A 23,948-nucleotide genomic window follows, 5' to 3' on the forward strand; every position below is an offset into this window, starting at 1 on the left:
CTGTTAATAAGTAGGAAGATATTTAAAATTATTTTATTATATAAGTGTATAATAGGAATCCCTAATAGTACAACAAGTAACTTTAAATATTATTACAAGTAACTAATACTCTCTCCGTAAAATATATTAAAAAAAAAAATCAAGAAAAAAAATCAAAATAAAAGACACCAAGAAAGTTCGAACACCCAACCAACGCAAATCATGGCTCTAAATTGACAAGCATGACCGGTGACCAAAGCATCAATTTACTGTCCTACAGTTTTGTGTTTTGTATTTTCCTGGAATTCCAGTGATGTAGTGTGCTACAAGGCATGTGTGAACGCGTCACCCCATCAATTGATGGTGTGGCGCGCCATGCAGAAGACCGGCTGAACTACAATAGGGAGGTACAAGGTGCAGTCCAGGACCTGGAATATTTTATTAAGAAAACTAGATTGTAGGGGCCTTGTACAGTGTTTACATAAACTAGTTTTTGAACTCGTGCGATGCACGGTTCTGCTTTGTTTAAGTTGATTTTTAGTTTTTATTCCATCACATAATTTTTTTGCATGTCTTAAAAAGAAAAAAACTTATTAAGTTGACTTTTAGTTTTTATTTCATCATATATTTTTTTTCCGTGTCTTAAGAAGAAAAACTAAGTTCATGAAATAAGTTGTTACAATAAAATAAGTTTTCTTCTTAGAAATGTAAAAAGCGAAGTAACATTAATATATGGATTTTGACATTGCAAGAGATTATAATCAGTACAAAAATGAAGTGAAACAACACATCCTTCTTAAATATATCTTTGATTTATACATGTATGAGTGCTCTCTTATGAGTATTCATAAAGTTGCCTCATCATATGTCATGTACCTGAAAGCATTAGTGACAAAGTTATAACATCTGATTCTGGGAAATTGGAAGTTAATGTAGGCATCCAAATCATTAATGTAGGTATCCAACCATATTGATTCAGATCAACAAGTTTCCATAATCATAAAATAAGAAAATTCAATCATGTAGAAATGAAATTTTTTACATAGACCATTCATTTCATCCAAATACGGAGTACGTGAATTCGCCAATCGACACTCCAAAGAAATGTGTAAGAAATTCATATCCCACCCTTAAGTTTTAAGGTTAGGCATGAGATTATTTAAAATTAAAAACCAAAGACCTAAATGGGAATACAAAACAAAGAGGAATATGCACAACCATTTTAGTATTTAGAAATAAAGTCATTACTGTTTTATCCTAGCAAGTAGCAACTATGTTTCTTGAATTCTTTGAACTTTTAAGAGATGGTATTTTGTATATGTTTCATCGAATAAGATTATCAGATTATCAAACTACAATTCAACTAAGACGATGCATCAGACTAATAAAGAAAAGCAGAATCGGAAAGGTGAGAATCACAAACCCCAAGCCAAAAACTCAAGAGAGAAAAGGCAAGAAAGATGGCATAATCTGATTAAATCCAACACAGATTGAACAACATCATAGAAAAATGGCAAACTTTCATATAGAAAAAGTTCAGCATTACATACTTACAGCATGATTACATACAAAAGGGAACTCACCCTTAGGAAAGATTCAAAATCAATCTCATGTGTCAAGTCAGAATACGTATCCTCCAATGCAGCTCTCAATTCATTCTCCGTATACATTCCATTGATACCCTTAATTTTTGCATAAGCCGGCGGCAATTGGCGAATCCAGCACCTTAACATAACCGATCAATCAAACATACAATCTAGATTAATTAATCTCATACACCAACAACAAAATATCAAATTAACAATAATCAGAAGTCAAAGTATCCAAAACCTTAGACTTGAGGCTGCGAAGGTCCACTTGGTAAAATTGACTTTGCAACCGGGGAACATAAACAATTAATTACACCCTCAAACCCAGACATCTTTGAAAATGTGGTTTTTACTTTCTACCCTTTATTGTGCAATCCGAATCCTATCATCAAAACTGCAATCAACCCACCAACCATCATCATCAAAATTACAACAAATCAAATGCAATAAAATAAAATTAAAAGCAAAGAATATTCAAAGTTAAAATAACCGAAGCCTATTCCAAAAGGACGATGATAAAGGTCGCAAGTTGCGACAACATTTAGTTGTCGCAATCTTACATGTCGGAGTTTAATTGGTACATATAGGCGCCACGTAGGATATGAGTCATCATAATATTTTTACTATCAATGCAAAAAATTTACTATGAAAATATGTAAATAAGGTAATCGATATAAAAAAAGAAACAAATTAAAATATTAAGATTTTCCTACTTTTATTTTAAACATGTATAATAGGATATATAAGTTAAATATTTTAGATTCCAATTTAAATCATGACACATAAGCATGACATGTCATCATTATGACACGGCTTAAAGGTCGCATGTTGCGACCTTTATCATTTTCGATTCCAAAAATATCAACGACAGAATTATGTACAATTTTCAATCCTAAAAATCAATACTACAAACAGCCCATCAACCTCATTCATAAATCCCCTAATAACCATTAAGTTTCTCATCACTTGTAAACTGACATTCCAAATCCACAATGCTTCATAATCAAACATTAATAATCATCCATTTTTAATAACCTAGATTGTAAAGAGTGAAGGCGTGATTATCAATGTTACATTGTTGGTGTTAAACTCTGGGGTTTCTGTAGCGGTTATGAAGTAATACTAATTAGTACTCCGTATTCTTTATTCAATAAAATTATCCGTTTCCTTAATCAAACGGTTTAACACCAACTTCCAACATTGATGAACATGTATCGCGGATGTTCTTCACCTTCAAATTCTCCTCCAAACCATGGCAGTTGTGGCTATAGTTGCCTATTTTTTTGAATGGGAACCCCACATTTCTATCTCCAAAATAGTGGGATTTAAAAATTCTCTAGATGGTATCTAAGACTATAATGTATAAATTGAATTAAAATGGGTGAACTTAAGGAAAAGGGAAAAATTTAGAAAAATGTAAATGTTCAGAAATATAGAAAATTCACCCGTGAGATTCTGATAATATCCTGTAACCTAAAAAGAGACGAAGATGAAAGAAAAAAGGAATAATCTGAAATGAGAAAAGACAAATCAGTGGGCAAAATACCAGTTAAATTCTCTGAAAGTATGTGAATAACCATCCAACTTTGCAAATTAAACAAATTATGAGAACAAATTTGACTGAATTCGAACAATTTCCATGAAAAAAGAAACCCAATGAATCGATTCACTATCAAAGTATCAATCAATTGGTGAGAAAAGCACAATTGAAAGAATATGATTTTTTGGGAACCAAAAGACTGGGGTGGAAGAGTGATATCCGTGTCGTGTAAGAGAAGAGTGGGAAGTGAGGGAAGAGATCGAAGAAAGATGTTGACTCCATTGTTGAAGAATGGAAGAGATACTAGAAAGGGGAAAGGGCGTGAATATGAAAAGGAAAAATGCTGATGATACGTCATGACTCAGGAGAAAGAATTGGAAAAAAAATAAAATTTAATAAATTATAAAAATTAAATAAAAAATTAAAGTGGGACGACACTCTAAAATTCTTGCAAATCTCCCTGCTATTATATATTTGAATATATGGGCCTGGCAGACTAGATCACGCATCGGTTCTTAATATGTTCATATTTTATAGTGTTTTTACTCCCTTCCCTTAGTACTTTTCGATCTCAAATGAGCTCTTTGGAGCCATTTTTAGTACTAATGTGCTCCTTGTAGTGTGTTTGTAGTTTCAGGTTTATCATTGTAGGAATTGACATATTTAAATGCATTTCCTACTCATTTGAACCATTGAAGAGGTGAACATTGAGTTGGAAGATTTTTGAAGCAAAGCGAATAACGAAAGAAGTAGAAAAATGACTATAGTCCACTATTTTAGTCATAACTCAAGTTTTACAACTCCAAATACAGTTATTCCAATAGGGTTGGATTCTAGACTTCAAGAGATTTCTGACGAGTGGTCACTCGCCTAATTTCGACGAATAACGAAGGAGATAAGACGTTTTGAACATAGGGGATCGTGCAATTTGTACGCGCGCCCGATCGGGCGGGTTGCGAGCTGTTCGCTCGATCGGGTGACGACAACCTTGGGTGCAGATTCTTAAGTTTGTTTACGTTTTTTACTTTGTTTTGGGCAAGACTATAAATATAAGCCCTTAGTTTTTGTATTGACCATCTTATTTTCCTAGACTCTTAGTTTATTACTTAGTTTTATTCTCTCTCTAAACTTTGGTTATTACTTTTATAATTCAATTCAAGTTTCCAGCTTTAAATTTCATCCTTCATTCTTCAATTCGGAATGGGTTTGTTTCTTATTTTATTATTCAATTTCAATTATGCTTTCATTAAATATATTTGCATTGTTTACTTCAATTATGCGTGAGTAGTTTATTATCTAGGGTTTGGGAATCCATGAACTAATATGAAGGGATGATTGACTATGGTTGATTGTTGGAATTGTGGTTGATTTCATATTGATTGATTCCATTTACTATGCGATTAGATTTGTGCAAGTTTAATTGTATTAGTCTAGCAATATCAAGTTAAAATTCGAGAGATGCAATTTGATGTTTAGGCTTGTTTCAATAGGTAGAATTGAGATTGATAAATTGTGAGAGCCTGTTAATTCCAAGTATATGATTAGTATCGATTAGAGAGAGCATGCTAGTCTGATTAATCGCTTTATTGATTATTAGTGATTGTTTATTATCCCAGATTATTGTTCATTGGTGAACCTATACCCCTAGGCCTTTTATTAATTGTACCTCTATTTTATATTGTTGTAGTTTAATTACTCAAACCAACCAATTTCTTGTTTCCCGATAGTCTAGACCTTAGTTTTAATAATAGGAAGAACGTTGTTTCCCTGTGGATTCGATCATGACTTCCCTTACTACATGGTTAGTGGAATTAGGTATATCTTTGATTAGGTGACACGACTTAATCCTATCACTTCTTACACCATAACTCTTCTAAAACCAACTGCCACTACAAGAAAAAAGGGCTTTCGTGGTGATTATTTTGGCCGTTAGTTGCGAATATATTCGCTACGAAAACATTCCCCATCAATTAGCTATTCGAGGCGGTAGCCACCGTTGCCATAGCCTTTAGTAGCGATTAGTACATTCAATGGGGTAGACCAAAGGAATCGATACGAAATACTATGTATAATAGTATCGATTATTGTAGCGATTATAATCGCTATAGTTCCCTAATTTCACATACCAAATACATTAGTTTTAGCGGGAAAAGAATCGATGCTATTGGTAGTTATAGTAGCGAATGCAATATACGTTATTAGATACTTATCATATCGATTATAATCACTACTATAGGTTACTTATTGGTGCAAATTTAAGTGATACTATTAATTTCGTAATTGATACATTTGCTAAGATAACAATCCAAATTGACAGTCTATAGCGGCGATTATAATCGTTACAAAATGGATCATAGTATAATTTAGTTTTACAATGGCTTGTCAAAAGTTGCCACTATCAAGCATATTAACAATTATATTTATACACGAGTATAAATTTAAAATCACAAATAATTATAAGATAAAAATAATATTATAAATAAATAACTCATACAAAGTAAGTCATAAATCATTACATAGGTGATATACACTGTCTACTAATCTTAACAATTTAACAAAATGTTATCTAATAATATGCAGATGACAAGATAAATAACTAATTAACTACTACAATGCAACAAAGAAACAACTAATATGGTATAAGTCGATAGCATCCGGTGCTTCCCCAAATAAGTCTGACTCACCGTTTGCCAAATAAAGAGTTATCCGCAAGTCAAAAGAATGTACGATAATTAATATCATGAGTATGGAAATATTTCTATACAATCAATACACCGCAACATACCATACCATACAAATAGAAAGTCAGATGAAATTACATCATTGTATAATAGGCCAAAATTCCCTTTTATATATGGTAAGATACAATTAACAATTGGTTGCATGGTGTTGTGTGATTATTAGTTATCAATTGTATTCTGTCTCTAACTTATTACTTTCCATGTCCTGCTTACATTTCATTCTTCCAGCAGCGAAAGGTCAGATTCTAAAAACAATTAGGATCTCAGCTAGTACTAAAGTGTTTTTTTTTTCATAAATACTATGCATCACCAGAGGCCATGAACTATGGCCCTGACCTGGTATTATTTGGGCATTCCTTTTCAAATCCAGTAACTCCCATCTTAGGTTCTAATGCAAGCTAGGCAATATAATATTAAATACATATATGTTGTATTTTGTCATTGACATTCACATAAATATATGCTAATGCTGTTTTCTATATTTGGGAAAGTGTTAATGTTCTTGTTCTTACTAATTGAAAGGGCAAGAATACTATCTGTTTGTGAATCTTGCTCTTTAAAATGGAATTGTTTTATAAGTTTTAAGCTTTAAGGCAATTTCTGTAAATCAGCTGAAGTTTCTTACACCATTCACTACTACAAAAATAGCCTAAGGGACCGGACGAAACAAGCCAAGGAGACCGGAGATTTTACGGTGCCTAGGTAGTAGGTCTCTTAGCCTAAGAGACCAAATTTTTGGTCCAGTCTCTTAGATATTATGAAGAGACCATTTTTACAAAATATTCGGTTTCTTTGATGTGTTCTAAACCAATAATATACGGATGCTAGGAAATCGGATATCTACAAAGTCCAGTTTCTTTGTCATCATCTATGGAACCTAATTTCATAAATAACAGGTTTCTTTGCTTGTTTTGTTATTAAAAATAAAATATAGCACAACATTATTTTACAATTATATCCACGATTAGAGCTCAATAATAACGGCTAAATCAAATGACATTTAAAGGCAATGAATAAAATGGAAAAAAAATATAATTCATTCATCTAACAATGATACAGATATTACACTCATCCAAAATGAAATTAATTAACATCAAACACGAACTCAATTGGAAGTCCATGGAAAATCGCGGCCAAAAATCAGCAAAGGAATTGAACTAATCCATTAATCAGAAACCAACATACCAACCATCAGCAAAAGTAATTGAACTCTACAGTAGACAACCAATCCATTAATTAGAAACCATAAACAAACCGACTCTTTGGGGTTAGACGAAACACTCAGAGGTGGATGAAAAGAATAACAAAGATGTACAAGGGAATCCATGGAAAAGGGAATTTCCATATGTATTTGGTGCAATAAGCCTATAATGCCTAACATTTTATCAAACATGGTATCGAAGATCTCTACGACAGTGAGTCAACTCGTCCACGCGGGAGCAGCGAGCTGGTGTTTCGTCTGGTGTTTGAGGCACTGTTACCGGCATTTCCGTCGGTGGCTCTGGAACTTGGTTGTACACTACCCCGTAATAACTGCAAAAACTCAAATTGGACTTTACCTTTTTAGATAAAAAGATAAGCACAATATATTAGATTAATTAATTTTACCTTTTTATGTACTAATAAAAGGTAGGAAACTGTATTTTAGACATAACTAGTATCTTAGAGCTAAGGAACCTGACAAAACTCATGTTTGGTTTCTTATTTATTTACCTAAGAAACCATATATCATTTAAACACGATTCCTTTATCTAAGAAACCATGGGAATAACTTAATCGGTTCCCTATCAATAGTTCTTTAGGCTATTTTTGTAGTAGTGATTAAACTCAGAATATGTAGGCATGATTTAATTTTACCCTATGTTCAAAGCACATTATCCCAGCATCATCACCACTCAATCTGTACAACACCAGGATTATTTCATCTAGTACTTTTGATGATTTCAGACCTACAACACCAGGATACTGCCCTGGTGCTGGTCACTCTTTCATGACTAACACAGACAAGACCTCAACAAACCAGCAAACTAAAAGTTCTAGAATGTGGAATAGCTTAACAGCATCAGAAGATGATTTTAGACGTACTACACCAGGTCACAGCTCAGGTGCTGGGCATGCTGAAGTAGACAGGGACCCAAACCTTACAACTTCAGTTCTTTCCAAATATTGAAATATCATCCAATGAGGTGCTCACGTGTAGGTGGAATAAGTGTGCTTTCACTCAGCATCTGGTTCTTTCACTCAGTGTTTTTACCCCTTGTTATTAGTACTGTCCTTAAACAACCAACAACAAATATTTAGAGCAGAAGTAAACAATTCTTACCGTCCTTATGCGTTGCTACCTAAGCTTTGCTTTTCACGACCCCCATGCCGAAGTATCATCATCCTATAAGATTTGACAACACCTTATAGTTATGTATAGAAATGGATTACAAATTGCAAATGCCAAACACAAGAATGTTTTTCTTAAAAAAGGCAGAATTTCAATAAAAAAAAGTAGCAAACTAGTACAAATTTAAATAATGGAAAACAAATTTAAACTAGTACATATTTTGATTTGCACGCCTCTAACAAATGCCAAATCATACAAACAAGTGGACAAGCAGGAATTGTGATTTGTATGCTAACAGTTTATAACTTAGAACTCAATGCCAGTTTATAAGTATTCTAACAATCACAATTTTTTTTGACTATTTATTGCATTTTTTCCAGATTTTGATTGTTACCTTTTTTCTCACACACGTGCTCATTAAAGGTGAGAATGATGAGAAAATGATTGCTTAAGAAGGCCTTTGACATGATCCGTGGCATATCAATGAGTGAGAACAAAGATGTAAGTAAATACCATTGTTGTCAATCCTGCTTCTTCAAGTAATTGTTTCTTATAGTCTGTGTACTAATTATAGTTAACATCCAATGATGTAATTTTGTTAACCTGCACAACAGTTTTCCAATCATATCTTGCCTTTATTTTTATTTTTTGAGCAATTGAAGCCTTCTCTTATTTTCACAAAAGAGAAACATTTGTCTTTTAAAAACCAATTGATCCCATAACCGGGAACAAAGGAATTGAAGTTATCCATAATTGTAGATATGCTCAATGACAACCAAGTAAACTGTGCTCGCTTTAGCTAAATTATAAGACTACGGGATCACCACACTGTCAGGATATATATGAAAAAAAATCATACTGCTATAAAGACACATTCACCAGAACATGTACACTAAATTGAACAAAAAGTGACTGAAATACAGCATAAAACAACACCGCTATGAGTTCCATGAGTTATTGAAAAAGAAGGGTAGATAATCAAAATCTCAAATTAGTGGCTTATAAAAGGATATTGGCTTCCACAATGATATATATAGTTTAATTTCACATAACCGTAGTGAGTATATAATTCACACAAAACGATCATAGTAAAGAGTAGTACGGAGTACCTGAGTGCATAACTGCAAAAACAAAACCACTAATCAAGATATATGGGAGCTTGGAGTATAATAGAGTAGATCATATCAGCAAAGAAAAGTAATCTGGCACTTGATCTTTAGACAAATACTACACTCACTTTCAAAGTTTTTCAAATTTAACAAAGGAAATCTAAAACTCAATAAGGCCTTGAACAAAAATGCGAGAAAAACTAATCGACAATTCTAGATTTGGGAGACTTGGTATAAAATTCAGCACCTTCAAATAGATAAGCGTTGAACACCGTCAAATATACATTCATTGAACAATTAAACATGCAATTCCATAAAATGAGTTGAACCTTTACAACAGTCACGAAATTAAATTCATCACCAAAACATTTGATTTTCATCTCAGAAATTAAACATAAAAGCACCTTCATACATCAATCGAAACATAAAATCATAATAAAGAAACAATAAAATAAACAAATAACACAAAATAAATAACGAATTAGAAAAAAAAATGTGCAAATTAAAATCGAGCTCACACCTAAACGAATTACAGGAGTCTGGACTCTGTCAACCATAGGTAGGAGAGAGGAGAAGAGGAACTTCGATCGGAATCCAAAAGTTCGACTGATGGAGTGTATTAGAGAAGCTAAGGGGGAAGAATGTCGCATGTCGGCGGATTGAGAGAGGAGAAACCGAAATACAAAGTAGGTCAATGAATTTGTAATAAGTTGGTAGGGGTAGGGGTAAAATTGGAATAAAAAATTACGCAAAACTTCTTGGTTGTTCGGCTTTTTTATACAAGTAAGGATACTGTATAGAGAGTGATATAAAAACAGGAACTCAATTGAAGATATACCTGATGGAATTGATTTTACAGCACCAGCAAGAAACTGGAGAAAGAACTCAAAAAGTAGTCAGAAAAGTCTTCTGATAATTTGGCTTCAGTAAAGGAACTTGAAGCTCATGTCCAGAACCTTGAAGAAGATCTAGAGTAACAAGCAGAAGGGTTTGAAGCTGATCTTGAGGCGGTTACTCATGCCAAAGTGGAGCAGGAGCAGCGAGCAATACGGGCAGAAGAACCCTGAGATTGATGAGGTGGAAAAATTCTAATACAGCTGCAAGAATTCAAGATGAATTCAAAAGACTGTCCTCACAAATGCAGCCGTCATTTGATGCTAATGAGAATCTTGCTAGCAAAGCGTTGACTGAAGCTAGTGAATTACGAATGCAGAATCGTCAGCTTCAGGATATGCTTCAGAAGGCCAATGAAGAGCTTGAGTCAGCTAAAGATGAATATGAAATGAACTGCATGAAATGTACAGTCAAATCAACACAAAATCAACTCGGGTGAAGCAGATGGAGGAGGAAATTAAAGAGAAGTCCAAACAGGTGGAAACCCAGAAAAAACAAAGTGATGGATTCCAGAGAAGTGTTTCAGCTCAGCAACTGGATCATAGATCAGAGATACAGAGACTTATCTCTGAAAACAAGTCGCTGACTGAACAGATGAAAGCAAAGAAAGAGATTCTTTTTCTAAGGGAGAATACAGAATGCGACAATCCAGTGGAGGGATTTTATAGTTATCAAAGTACATCACCATGTCGTGAATTCTTTTCTTTCACCACTATGACTCTAAGGGAATCTAAAAACTATGCGGTATGCTTTACTCCTTAAACCTGAAAATCAGTGTCGACCACTAATACAGGGATAACACATACGAAGTATAAATTATAATTCCTTAGCTTGGTATAAACTGTATAATATCGGCTTGTAACAAGGTCACTATTAGACTAGTTTTTAACAGACTAGTTTTTAACATGGTCACTTAGAGAATAGCTTAGAAGTCTAGAACAGAGTACAAGATCAAAGATACCGTCATTGGTCTGTAATATTATCACCCTTCCAGCTGTCCTAGAGCTGATAAATGGGTAGTTCAGTTTAGGTCTACTCATTTCCAGAATTCCAGACATAGTCAATCAACTTATTATGTTAAATTAATAAATGTTAGTCAAACGATTTTTTGAAGTTAGGTCATTATCCTGTCAAATAATTCAGGCAGTCAGGCACAGCTTGATGATAGGTCAGATACTCAGATCAAATGATCGGGACACATTGTGGTTTTGCCAATTCAACCTTCCACACGTGTTTGAAGTTTGAACCTCTAGATTTTGTTTAGGTAATAATACAACAGCCACCTTTAAAGTTATGAATGTGCTTGACTAAAGATGAACTAAAGCAAATTGAGAAATTCCTAACAAAATAGAAAACCTGTGTTTTAGCAGTACACACTTAATCGAGTTCCCAAAGCACTGATGATCATAATGTTGGTATAACACTTAACCAGTTAACTAATTGTTAAGGGAAAGCTTACCAATATATCCTTTAATTCATTAATACAATGCATTTTTCGATCATCACCTATATAATTAAACTATAAAAATATTTCTAACCAAAATTCAAAATGAACTAGAGGATGAAATATCAACCAAAATTCGAATAGAAATAGGAAAATTCATCCAAATATAAAAAAGAATCAAGAAAAATCAAAACATTCGAAAAGATTTAGTATATAATGCAGGAAAATTAGAAATCACCAAAGAATGGCGAATTCGGAGAGAAGGGATGACAAAGGAACAACCACAACCGAATTCATTTGTAATTATCATCCAAAATATCGAATAGAATTAGGTAAATTCAACCAAACTTCGAAAAGAAATATACTATTTAAGAGGAAAATTACCTGATATGCTTCGTAAAATCATCAGAGAATGGCGAATTTGTTTTCTCTGAATACCTCAATTTGGGGAAGGAGAGAAGTGATGACAAAGGAACAACCCAACCGAATTAATATGTAATTACACCAAAAATCGAAGAGAATTAGGAAAATTCAATCAAAATTTGAAAAGGATTGTGAAAATTCAACTAAATTTCGAAAATAATTAGAAAGCTTGCCAAATTTCGAAAAGAATTAAAATAAAAGGAGGAAAATTACCTTGAAAAACCGCTGGAATGGAGTTTCGTGAAATCAGGTTAAGAATCAAGGATGAAAAACCCGATCAATGTTTGCGCAAATTGTTCACACCCTCTCCTAGAAGCCCGCGCTTCTGAGTTCAAGATTTTGGTATCAACTGGTGTCACCTATGGAGCATTGGAGGATGAGAGAAAACTAATCTTAACCCTAATTGAGAAGAGGGAAGGCAGTGTGGAGGGAACTGAAATTTCTAAGCGAAAAAATTGTGAGCGAAAAGTTTTGAGCGAAAAAAATTAGTAAGAATGACAAGTAAAAAAAAAAAATGCTAGAGAGAGAGCGAGAGAGCGAGAGAGAGAGCCCCCTCCACAGCCACCGGATCCCGCCAAAGAAGCACAGGTTCAGCTAGCACACTACTCAACCACCATCAACCTCCATCCCCACCCTGACCAAACCCAACCCCAAAACCAATCCCAATCCCAAACCCACAAACCAACCTATGCAGAAATGCTACAAAACAAAAACCAGCAGCACACCCATCCGGCTACCAACCTCAACCAACTAATGAACATTGTCTCCACCACCCCTCCACCCAACTATGATGAGAGCACAGAAGCATTCATCAGCTTAAACCAGGAAGATGCGTCAACAATCTCGGAGAAATGGGTAAGCTCCCTCATTGTGAAGGCAATAGGGAAGTCATTCTCAATTGATTATTTGAAGTCATCCCTTCAAAGAATCTGGAAAATCACCCCACCCCTGCAATTCATAGCACTAGGGAAAGGGTTTTACAATGTCACCATACTCTCGGAGGAGGCAAGAGAAGGTATACTCTCGAAGGGACCGTGGTTTGTTGCAGGCCATATGCTCCTTGTCCAACCTTGGACACCAGGCTTTAAACCATCGGAAGCGATTATTTCAAAAGCCCCAGTTTGGGTCTCGCTACCGGAATTACCAATAGAATTCCACACCAAACCAATCCTGCACCGAATTGCGAATGAAATTGGGGCCTTCATCAAAACAGACATGAATGCAATTGAGCAAAACAGGGTAAGGTTTGCCAGAATTCAGATTTTGCTGGACTTGGCAAAACAGAGGAAGGAAGCCGTATGGTTAGGAGCGTTCAAACAAACCATACAGTACGAAGACACACCTAAATTTTGCCACCAATGCAGCTCCATTGGCCATGGAGAAGAAAGGTGCCCCCAGAAAAGAACAATCATGGAGATAACCAAGAACGGCGGGAGTACAGGGGATGCCGATGAGGACAAAATTTTAGGGCAAGACGTGTCACAAGCAGAAAGGGTTGATAGAGAGGAAGAAGGGGAAGGCCCTTGGATCCATGTTTCAAAAAAGGCGACAGCGGGAAGTAAGAGAGGTGAAAGGCAAAAGGCTCCAAGAAACAAGAAAGCTGAGCAGAAGATTGCTGCAGAAGGCAATGTTGGAGGAAAAGGAGGGAAAAGACAAAACCACAACGGACAAAAGAAAAAACCAAATGCTCCAACAGGGAGGTACACAATTTTAGTCCAAAATGTTACTAACAAACTGTCAGCCCAGTTGAGGAAGAAGGATCTCACCAAAGCCCAAATCAAAAAGCCCAGTTGTGAAATGGACCTCAAAAAACCCAAACGGCTAGCATTAATACCTCAACTCCCAATACCAACCCACCGCCACCTAAACCAATCAAAAGCCACCCCTCAAAGACAATCCAAACCGTCCATCTATCCCCCCCTCCCCAGCAAACCACAGCCGCTCGATCGCAACTTTTCACCTTCTCCTCAACAGTAAAACCTAATGAGGTAAATGCCCCCAAACCCATCAACCCCACTATCTCCCCTACCAGAAACACAACTCCTCCCGCTGAAAAAAAAAAAAAACCACTCAGAACACCCTCAACCCAGCAAGAATGTCGAGCGATTTGGACACGGAAATGTTCGATCTTGGAAGCGAGTCGGAGGAGGAAACAGACTCCACCAAGCCACCACCATACATCCACAGTTACTTCAAGCGCCGAACCACACCAAACCCCAAATTCCTTCTTCCCTTCCAGCCTCTCCCACTGGAGTACCCATTTCCAATCATCGAACCCACCATAGATCTTTCTCTAACCCACTATGTCTGCAAGGAACCACCGATCCCGACTTTCCCGGAATTCCATTTCAACAACATGAGGTTCACCCTCAAACTCTCATCACAATGGATAGATGTCAGCCCTTCGGCGATACGTCAATTCATGCTGGAACCACACTGGCTAGATTTCCCATACCAGGATATGGAAATGTCGCCAAAAAAAGGAGGTATGATGATACCTGTCCATCTGCCGGATCTCAAAACAATCAAAGCCCTTTCCCCTGTTTTGGAGAAGTTTCTGCGATGGTGGATGCTAAGCAAGGAAGCACAGAAGGGGCAGTTCATAGTACCACCAGAGCTGGAATTTATGTGCGACCCAATCCCAGTGCTACCTCAAGTCAGGAGGACCTGGCCGTTGTCAGCAAGGAACCCGATCAAGGGAACCTTTGGGGAGACAACAAATGCACTCATGGTACTTGCGACAACGGAGAAGTTCAACCAAGTGGAAATCAAAGTGATAATAGTGAAGGAGGTGGAAGAAGGGGACTGCGAGATGGAACTGGAATTCATGGCAAGGAAGGAGACCCTATGGAGCAGGAGGAACAACGAGTTCATACACAAGATAGATCCTCTGACCAACAGGAAGTTCAAGGAGTTCTCCAAAACTCGAAAAACACCTGATCCCATGATAATAGTTGCTTGGAACTGCAGAGGAATTGCCCGCCGGGGATTCCAATCCAATATCCGCCACCTCTTTAAAGAGCACCTTCCCCAAATCCTAATACTAACCGAAACCAAAACCAGCCCCAAAAACACTGCAAGAATCATGAAGAAAACTCCCTTTGAAAAGTATGTGCTAGCTGAACCCTATGGCCTCGCTGGTGGGATCATAGTTATGTGGAACCCTGACTTCATCAACTTTCAGATGATTGGAAGGGACCTGCATACTATTCATGGTATTGTGGAGGTAAACACTTCCCCCCCTTTTAGTTTTTGCTTATCTGCTGTGTATGCTAGTACCAAGTACAAAAGTAGATTAGAAACTTGGCATGACCTAATAGACATGTCTAAACTAATAACAGTTCCTTGGGTAGTAATGGGAGATTTTAATGAAGTCACTTGTCAATCAGAGAAACTGGGGGGCAATTTGATCAAACAACATAGGGCAGATAGATATTCTGATGCCATGAATGAATGTGGGCTAGTTGATGCTGGCTGTGTGGGTAGCAGGTTTACCTGGTTTAATAAACAGAAAGATAAACCCATTTACCAAAGACTTGATAGGGCTTGGGTAAATATGCACTGGCTTAATCTGTTTCCTAACTCTACTGTAATTACATTGCCTAGAGAAGCTTCTGACCATAATCCAATTAAGCTAATAATGGAAAATATTGGTTTGCAAAATCATGGTCACCAAAATGTTTTCAAAATGGAACCTTTATGGTATGCTGAACCAGGTTTCTCAACCATGGTGGATGAAAACCTAAATGCTGATAATTCTGACTTGGTTAGTAAACTCAATAATATCTCCAAAACCATGTCTTCTTGGGTTAAGGACAATATAGGAAATATTTTCAAAAAAAGGAAAGTCTTGTGTGCTAGAATCATGGGTATCCAACGAGCTCTAGAACACAAGCCAACCAATAAGCACCTCTTGGACTTAAATGAGGACCTCTCTAATGAGCTAGGTCTCATTTATGAGCAAGAGGAAGCCTTCTGGATGGCTAGGGCTAGAACTAGTTGGATTGAAAATAGGGACAAAAACACTAGCTATTTCCAGAAGTCTGTCATCATAAGAAGAAGAAGGAATAAAATCACTAGCCTTAGGTCAGAAGTGGGTCAGGATATCCAAGGGAAAGATCTAGTGCCCCATATTGTCAGCTACTTTTCCACCCTCTTCACCTCTGAACAGACCATTCCCCCCTGTGAAAACCACCACTACTCCAATGAAATCAGTATTGACCATGCCACCAATATTGAAGAAGTTGGGAGAGCTGTGTTTGACCTAGGTCCCCTTAAGGCCCCAGGTATAGATGGCCTTCATGCCCACTTCTACCAACAACACTGGGGTGTTTTGTGGAAAGACCTATATAAGTATGTGGATAATGTACTGCAGACCAAAACCTTTCCCCAGTCCATCAATGATACCACTATCTGCATTATACCCAAGACTGCCCTACCAGAGTCCATAAAGCAATTTAGGCCCATAAGCCTGTGTAATGCCAGCTATAAAATAGTGTCAAAAATATTAGTCAACAGGATCAGACCTCTTTTGAAGGACATCATCTCCCCAAATCAGAATAGTTTCCTTCCTGGAAAGGGCTGTGAAGTTAATTACATTGCAGCTTCTGAAATCTTACACTCCATGAAAACCAAAAAAGGGAAGTTTGGGTGGTTTGCTCTTAAGATAGATCTTGAAAAAGCTTATGATAGGCTGGAGTGGAACTTCATTAGGTTCTGTTTAGCAAGGAAAGGCTTTGATAGAAATTCCACAGACCTCATTCTTAATTGCATTGCCTCTCCTGCAACATCTATCATTGTAAATGGAAAGCCCTCCCCCTCCTTTAAAACCACTAGAGGAATCAGACAAGGAGACCCAATATCCCCATATGTTTTCATTATTTGCATGGAGTACTTAGCTGATATGATTAGTGAGGCTGCCTCTAAGGAAAACTGGAAACCCTTCTACTTGAAGAGAAATGGCATCCCCATCACCCATTTGATGTTTGCAGATGATCTGCTTCTGTTTGGAGATACTTCTGCCAAAACTCTCAGTGGCATGAAGGAGGTCCTTAGGAACTTCTGGGACTGCTCTGGCCAAAAAATGAATAACTCTAAGAGCAAGATCTATTTTTCCAAACATACCCCCCAAAACCAAAAAGATCTATTCTGTAACAATCTAGAGGTACAACCAAGCCCTGACTTAGGAACATACCTAGGGTTCCCCTTGACAGACAAAAGGCCAACCAAGAACCAAACTTTAGACATTTGCAGGAAAATTAAGAGCAAACTGGCCTCCTGGAAGGCTAAATGCCTCAGCAAAGCTGGTAGGTTAGTACTTATAAAGTCCACCTTAACCACCATAGCAAATTACTCTATGCAAATTCTGTACTTACCAAAGAAAACCCTCCAGACTATTGACCAAGCTTGTGCTAATTTCCTATGGGATTCAGAACCCCAGAAAAAGAAAACCCACCTTGTAGCTTGGCTCAAGGCCTGTGGACCATTGGAAGTAGGAGGGCTTAGTGTTAGATCAGCTGTAATGATGAATAAAGTGCTAATGACTAAACTCTGCTGGAAATTTAACACAGGGGAAAACCTAGCCAGTAGCCTAATCAAGGAAAAGTATGTTGATAATAGACCCTACCCTGCCCCTTTCTCAAAAGGGTCTCATAAAATGTTGGAAAGGGGTGGAACATGTACAAGGACCTTACTGCTTGGTGTATAGGGGATGGAACCCAGATCAACCTTTGGCTAGATAATTGGACAGGAAAAGGTTCACTTAGATCTTTAATACAAGGACCCCTAACCAGAGATGAATTTGCACACACTGTTAGTGACATTAGGAGGGATGGCCATTGGAACTTAAGCTGCATTTCCTTCACCCTACCCACTGACTTAATCCAATGGATTCAAGCCATTCCCATCCCTCAGTTTGGTGAGGATGCCCCCTTCTGCTCTCTATCAAAAGGGCTCCACTTTGACTCAAAAACAGCTTACAACACCATTTGGAACACCCACTTCCCTGACACAGACTCAAGTGATAAATGGAGTTGCATTTGGAAAGCTAGATGCCCACCTAAACTGAAAATATTCCTTTGGCTTATTCTTTGGGGAAGACTCCCAACTGCATCCCACCTATCCAGTAGACAGATTATCCCTAATGGAAATTGCCAGTTTTGTCCTAATACCTAGGAAGACATGGTACACTTGTTTTTAAACTGCCCCAGAGCTACTGAATTTTGGAGTAATATTGAGTTTCAACCCAAGTATAACCATCTCCACTCTGATGTTGAAAATTGGTTCCTAGATAACTTGAATGATACTGGGCTATCCCAGGTCTTGAACACTACAAACCAAACAGTTTTCATCTTTTGCCTTTGGAGAATATGGAATAGAAGGAACTTATGGATTTTTCAAAAAGAAAACAAAAATATTCAGTCACCTATGGAGCATTGGAGGATGAGAGAAAACTAATCTTAACCCTAATTGAGAAGAGGGAAGGCAGTGTGGAGGGAACTGAAATTTCTAAGCGAAAAAATTGTGAGAAAAAAGTTTTGAGCGAAAGTTTGACTGAAAATTTGAGCGCAATTGGTGAAAATAGGGAGGTATACTTGGGAATAATATCTAATTATTTTTTCATCTTGATTAATTAAAGGCTAATATAGCGATTATAAAATGTGATAATTTTCTACATTATTTAACACACGTTATTGACTTATAGTAGCGATTATACATTCGGTATTAAATATTCGCCACGAAAAGGTAAATTTCTTGTAGTGTGCGCTGCAACTTAAAGTGGGTCATTTTCCACTGTTGATCGAACTATTACTTTTTTGTGTTAGATTATTATTTTTAGATGCAAGCAAATGTTAGATTGATGATATCAACTTATCAATTATGAACTACGAGTACTAAATCTAACCGGTACAGTTAACTTTAGCCCACCTAAATTTTAAATTTTGGTCGTACATGAATGTACTAAGGGCCCCCTGTTGAATTTTTTCCCTGGGTGCATTGCTTATCCAATCATTAATACAAATCTCATCCTCATATCTTCTGAAATTGCCTCTCTTTTCCGGAGTTCTTTTTCAGTTTTCTATCTTCTTCTTCTTCTCATTCTATTCTCCATTGTTGCTTCTTTGAGCAGAAGATTTTGCCTCTTGCATCATAGCTACAATCTCTTATTATTTAATTTATTTATTTGATCTGAAATAAATTATTCAATATCTAATAAGATTTTGAGCTACCTGCTCAAAATAGCTACAAGACTTTAATAGCGGCTTATGTCATTGATGTACCAACGGTTGGCTACTTGCTCACGTATTTTTATTTTTTTGTGAGCATGTCCTTTTTTAATAGCAACTCTAGTGGTTAAAAAAAACCAGCTAACAAAATTAAAAAATATATGAGCAGATAGCCAACTATTGGCACATAAAATATGTAAGCAGCTATCAAAATCTTGTAGCTCATATTAGCAAGTAGCTTACGAACAAAATGTGGAAAAGGTAAAACATATAAAATTGTATATATCCAAATTTTGTAGTCAAACAATGTGAAATTTTGTAGTTAAAAACAGTATTAAATAAATTATTATGAGGAGCTACAAAATATTGTAGTCAAACAATGTGAAATTTTGTTGCTTAAACACATTGTATCTAGAAATTTGATGCGGCAAATTTAGTTACACAGCTTTGTAGCTAACTATTGGAATTGCTCTTAATTGTGTCTTATACCCAGTATACAAATATACAGTTACCCTAATGGTTCAACATAATCTAAAAGTTATTTACTTTCAGTTAAATTTTTTTTTTTAGGGAAGGTAATAAAGGATTTTTTACAATGTACCCTTGTATTTCTTTGATTTCAACGTTGTACCCATGCGTTTATATAGTCAACCTTATCCTTATTGTTAATCCAATGATTAAAAATGCCGCTAATTTTTAAACAAAGTACGGTTTCTATATTTTAATCAATCTTATGTTTGTTAACCCATTGCTAATGTAGAAAATCTTGATTTTAAAAAAAATATAATGGAACTTGTTAACATTGGATTCACAACAAGGATAAAAATGATTAATTTTTGCAACTACAAGAGTATAATGTGTAAAATTTAAAATGTTTAGATACCACGTAGAAATCAATGAACTACATAGGTACAATGTAGAACAACCCTAAAAATTTATCCATAAAAAATTACTCCGTACTTCATAATATAAAAAGTTAATCAAAACATGTTTAAAGTTACCAAAAACTAGGTAAAATACACCCAGACATACAATAATCTATACGTATATTAAAATGCATTCTTAAAAACGTATATGTGTCACGTATACTCCTCCTTATTATGCCACGTCACCACTAATCATCATCATGACATGTCGTTGACAACCCAAAAACATGTAGGTTTGTACATTTCCAACGAGATCGTGTTTTATTTGGGGTGGTTGCGGCGAATTTTAGAGGTTGTGTGGTTGGTTTCGTGATAGATAGGGTAGTTTGCTGGTGAATATGCATGGTAGTTTCAGTAGTACGTGGTAGGGTGGATTCAATGGTATTTGAGTGATTTTGAGGAGGTTAAGTAGGTTTGTTGAGGCCACGCCGCCGATGGTTGGGGAGGTAGGTTAGGTGGTGTACGTGGTGGTTAAGAATGGTCATAAGAGTAGTTAAGTTCTTTGGTTGAAGGGCAACCTGGGGGTTATGATGATTCCTGAAGGAGGGCCTGTGGGGAATCATGGTGGAGGAAAGCTGGGGAATAGTTTAATTGGTTACCAAACAACAAGAGAAGGAATAAAGTTAGTTAATTGATTTGCCGAAATGCCAAAATAACACATTAACACCCCCTTAGTGGTTCGTTTGGAAGTGGGAACTTTCTAGAATTTGTGTAGAACACTTCTTTGGAGCAAGTTGTAGAATCTCAAAAGTAAGAATGTTCCAGGCTATGAACCAAGGAATTGAAGTACATAAAAGACATTATCATCATCATTCATTCATTCAATACATTTTAGCCAACACGCTTTGTAATTTCTTTCAAGCAATACAAAGCATATTTCCAAATTCTCTTGTTTACTTCTTCCTTCCTTGGCCAATTCCCGTAACACAATTGTTCTAGAAAATTATTCTGATAACCTTGATTAGTGTTCTGAACTTCAATGAGGTTAGTAGGCAACATGCAACAATATAAGGTAAAGTCAGCACGTGACGCAGATGTGATGACAAGATCTTGTTTGCTACCCAGACAAGAAATTGATTTCGATAGATTACTAGTTGTTGGACCGCGCAATAACGCGCACAGTCCCCTAAGATATCAAAACTAATCATCAAACTAATTAACTATGTAAAGCAGTAGGGTAATTAGATATATGAATCCGGTTTATGTAGGCACAATAGTGGTCATTTTTTATTTATTATTATCAATGTTTACATTAATACAAATTACCAATCGCTTTAAAGATTTCACCACCTTAACAATTTACAGTTTTTCCCGGTAAATAAGAAATATACTGATGATAAATAGTAACCATAAAGCATGTACAAGGGTGGTGAAAAAATATCCACAAACCAACAAACAAAAAACAATAAAAACCTCTAACAAACCTACCAAATCCAAAATGAGCTAACACATGCTCAAGAAAACAATCTCAAAAAAGTTAACCCTGGTCAGATTTAACTAGAATTGATAACATAAGAACATCAAAACACATCAACAAGTCTTCCTTAATTTCTTCCAACCTACTTGCAACACGGCTCATTAACCTGATTTAACCAGCGCATGAAATAACCACTACACACCTGCCACTGCAACAAGGACATAACAACCTACCCCCTTCAAGCCGACTCTAGACCAATAAACACCATAAGAGCCAAGGTTGCACACATCTAAAACGCCAGCTCTGATGGTAACCAACAACCACACTCAAAACAATAGTCACAATACAAAATGACAAGTTGCAACCATAACTATATTTCTTGTCAACCAACTCATATTTCAAATATAACTCAATAATCAAGTTCATCCTTACATAATACTTCTGCTAACATCAAGAAACAAAATAATATAGAAGCTTGACTTGAAAATTACGTGATGAATTATTTTTTCAAAATAAAACATAAATGAGCCACTTATCAAGTAGCTCATCCTTACATTAATACCTTTTCTAACATCATGAAATTAGAACTGTAACTCATACTAGAGACGCCCAAATCATTACTCAACTATTGAAGTGTTATCCATTCATTCATTCATTTACAATGTATGTTTCTTGTAGTTTTTTTATCAAAAAAATCCCATAAGAGATATCTCACTATGTTATATCAGACCAAGTATACACGTAACATTAATTCTAGTTCGTGACATTCTATTTGATCGGTATCTATGAGCAACAGGGGAAGAGTTGTGCATTTAATGTTGTAGCATGAGAGGAATTTGTAGGCCAAAGGCTCCAAGAAATATCTCTAAGAGAAGTATGAGCATTTATTCATGCATAGAGATTACACTATACACAATGAATAAGAAATTAAGTATCATGTCACGAACTGAATAATTGTATCAATACCCCTTCCCCGGAATGTATATTGTTGGAATGGTTTGTGATAAATTGAGCAAAAGTTGTACTTGAATCAGAAATTGAGAGGTTTATAATCAATTCATTTGTCAGCGATAGCTGATGATTTTGAGGAGATTGCAACAAACACTTTCAATAGAATGGTCATAGGCATACATAAGCCCATACTTTTCCAACAAAATAAGAGATTGTTGCTTATGTTTGCTTGGTTCATTTGCAAAGTAAATAATTCCGCAGTTGCAAAGTAAAGACACAAGCAATTAGGGGTCAATAAAAAACATCATGGGAAAAGAAACAAAAGAGTGAAACATAGATACACTATCTCTTGCTTTCTACCATTGGTTGCGGCAATTTATACATTACCGCATGGTCTAACTAGATCATTATCAGTAAATGTTGAAATAAAGGAGTCATCATATAGAAGTAAGGTCTAATCACCGTCAAAATACATGCAAACAAACACATTGAGACAAAGGGGGCATCAAGACTTAAGAGTACTGTCAGAAATAGAAAAATAAGATGGAAGCCATGTATTCTAATAATTTGCAAAAATTACACCTTTAGAAATTTCATCAACTTCAATATCCTTAACATCTCTCTTTTTAACTACAAAAACAATAAATGGACATAGGTCCATTAAGCAATCCATCCTTTTGTATATGCTAAATTCAACATAAAGATATTGCAATTCAAGAGCAGTAGCAAGATCGAGATGCCTCTAAAATCCTGAGAATTCATGCTTAATAAAGGTCACATTGTGGCACGACGATTCACACTCTAACCACTAATAAAGTGAGATAAGACATGCATTATTAAAAGAGATACACTTGTCGGATGCATTTTACATTTTGATAGCCTCCGGAGAAACAACATTTTTCTTTTCTGTGGTCAGAGAGAGAACAGAAAACAATGCAACGGAACATTAAGATATTCACCGTAATTTGAAGAATCATTATGAATTCCCATTCATGAAAGTGAAAACCAATGTCCAAAGCTAAGTAGTTGTAGAATTAAGTGTTACCACAGAACAAACAATTTTACCTTGTGTATTTTCTCAATCTCATGAAGCATATAACTCTTTAACTTCTTTTCAAGGGGAGATTATGTTTTCGCTTGTCAAAAGATTCTCCTGCAAACAAACACATGGACATTAGTTTTCTCATAAAATTGATGGAAAATTCCAACCAAAATTCAGTGACATTGTACATTCATATCAAAAATCAAAGACTCTTTTCTCAGCAACAACAATAAGAGTATTTTAAGACTCGAAAGATCAGTTCTTTTGAAAGAAAGACTAAGAAAAGAAAGGATTTTTTTGATAATCCACATACTGCCTCCGTCCCAGAATACTCG

The 23,948-nt window shown here is 36.0% G+C and overlaps 2 long non-coding RNA genes across 3 annotated transcripts; both read right to left on the reverse strand.

Annotated features, from left to right (window-relative positions):
• Positions 1-683: 683 nt before the first annotated feature.
• Positions 684-3,437, reverse strand: LOC110791294 (uncharacterized). The gene is made up of 4 exons (XR_002534052.2): positions 3,115-3,437; positions 1,810-1,962; positions 1,563-1,704; positions 684-855 (listed from the first exon to the last, which is right to left on the reverse strand). It is a non-coding gene; the product is annotated as an uncharacterized lncRNA (long non-coding RNA).
• A 3,552-nt stretch (positions 3,438-6,989) lies between these two features.
• LOC110791300 (uncharacterized) lies at positions 6,990-13,815 on the reverse strand. 2 transcript variants are annotated; one of them, XR_008927433.1, is made up of 6 exons: positions 12,265-13,815; positions 12,013-12,058; positions 10,129-10,577; positions 9,811-9,918; positions 8,173-8,235; positions 6,990-7,382 (listed from the first exon to the last, which is right to left on the reverse strand). It is a non-coding gene; the product is annotated as an uncharacterized lncRNA (long non-coding RNA). The 2 variants fall into 2 exon arrangements; XR_002534054.2 differs by lacking the exons at positions 9,811-9,918; positions 10,129-10,577 and having other exon boundaries at positions 12,265-13,021.
• Between the last annotated feature and the right edge of the window lie 10,133 nt (positions 13,816-23,948).

Source organism: Spinacia oleracea, chromosome 1 (genome assembly GCF_020520425.1).
Source record: "Spinacia oleracea cultivar Varoflay chromosome 1, BTI_SOV_V1, whole genome shotgun sequence".
Lineage (NCBI taxonomy): Eukaryota > Viridiplantae > Streptophyta > Magnoliopsida > Caryophyllales > Amaranthaceae > Spinacia > Spinacia oleracea.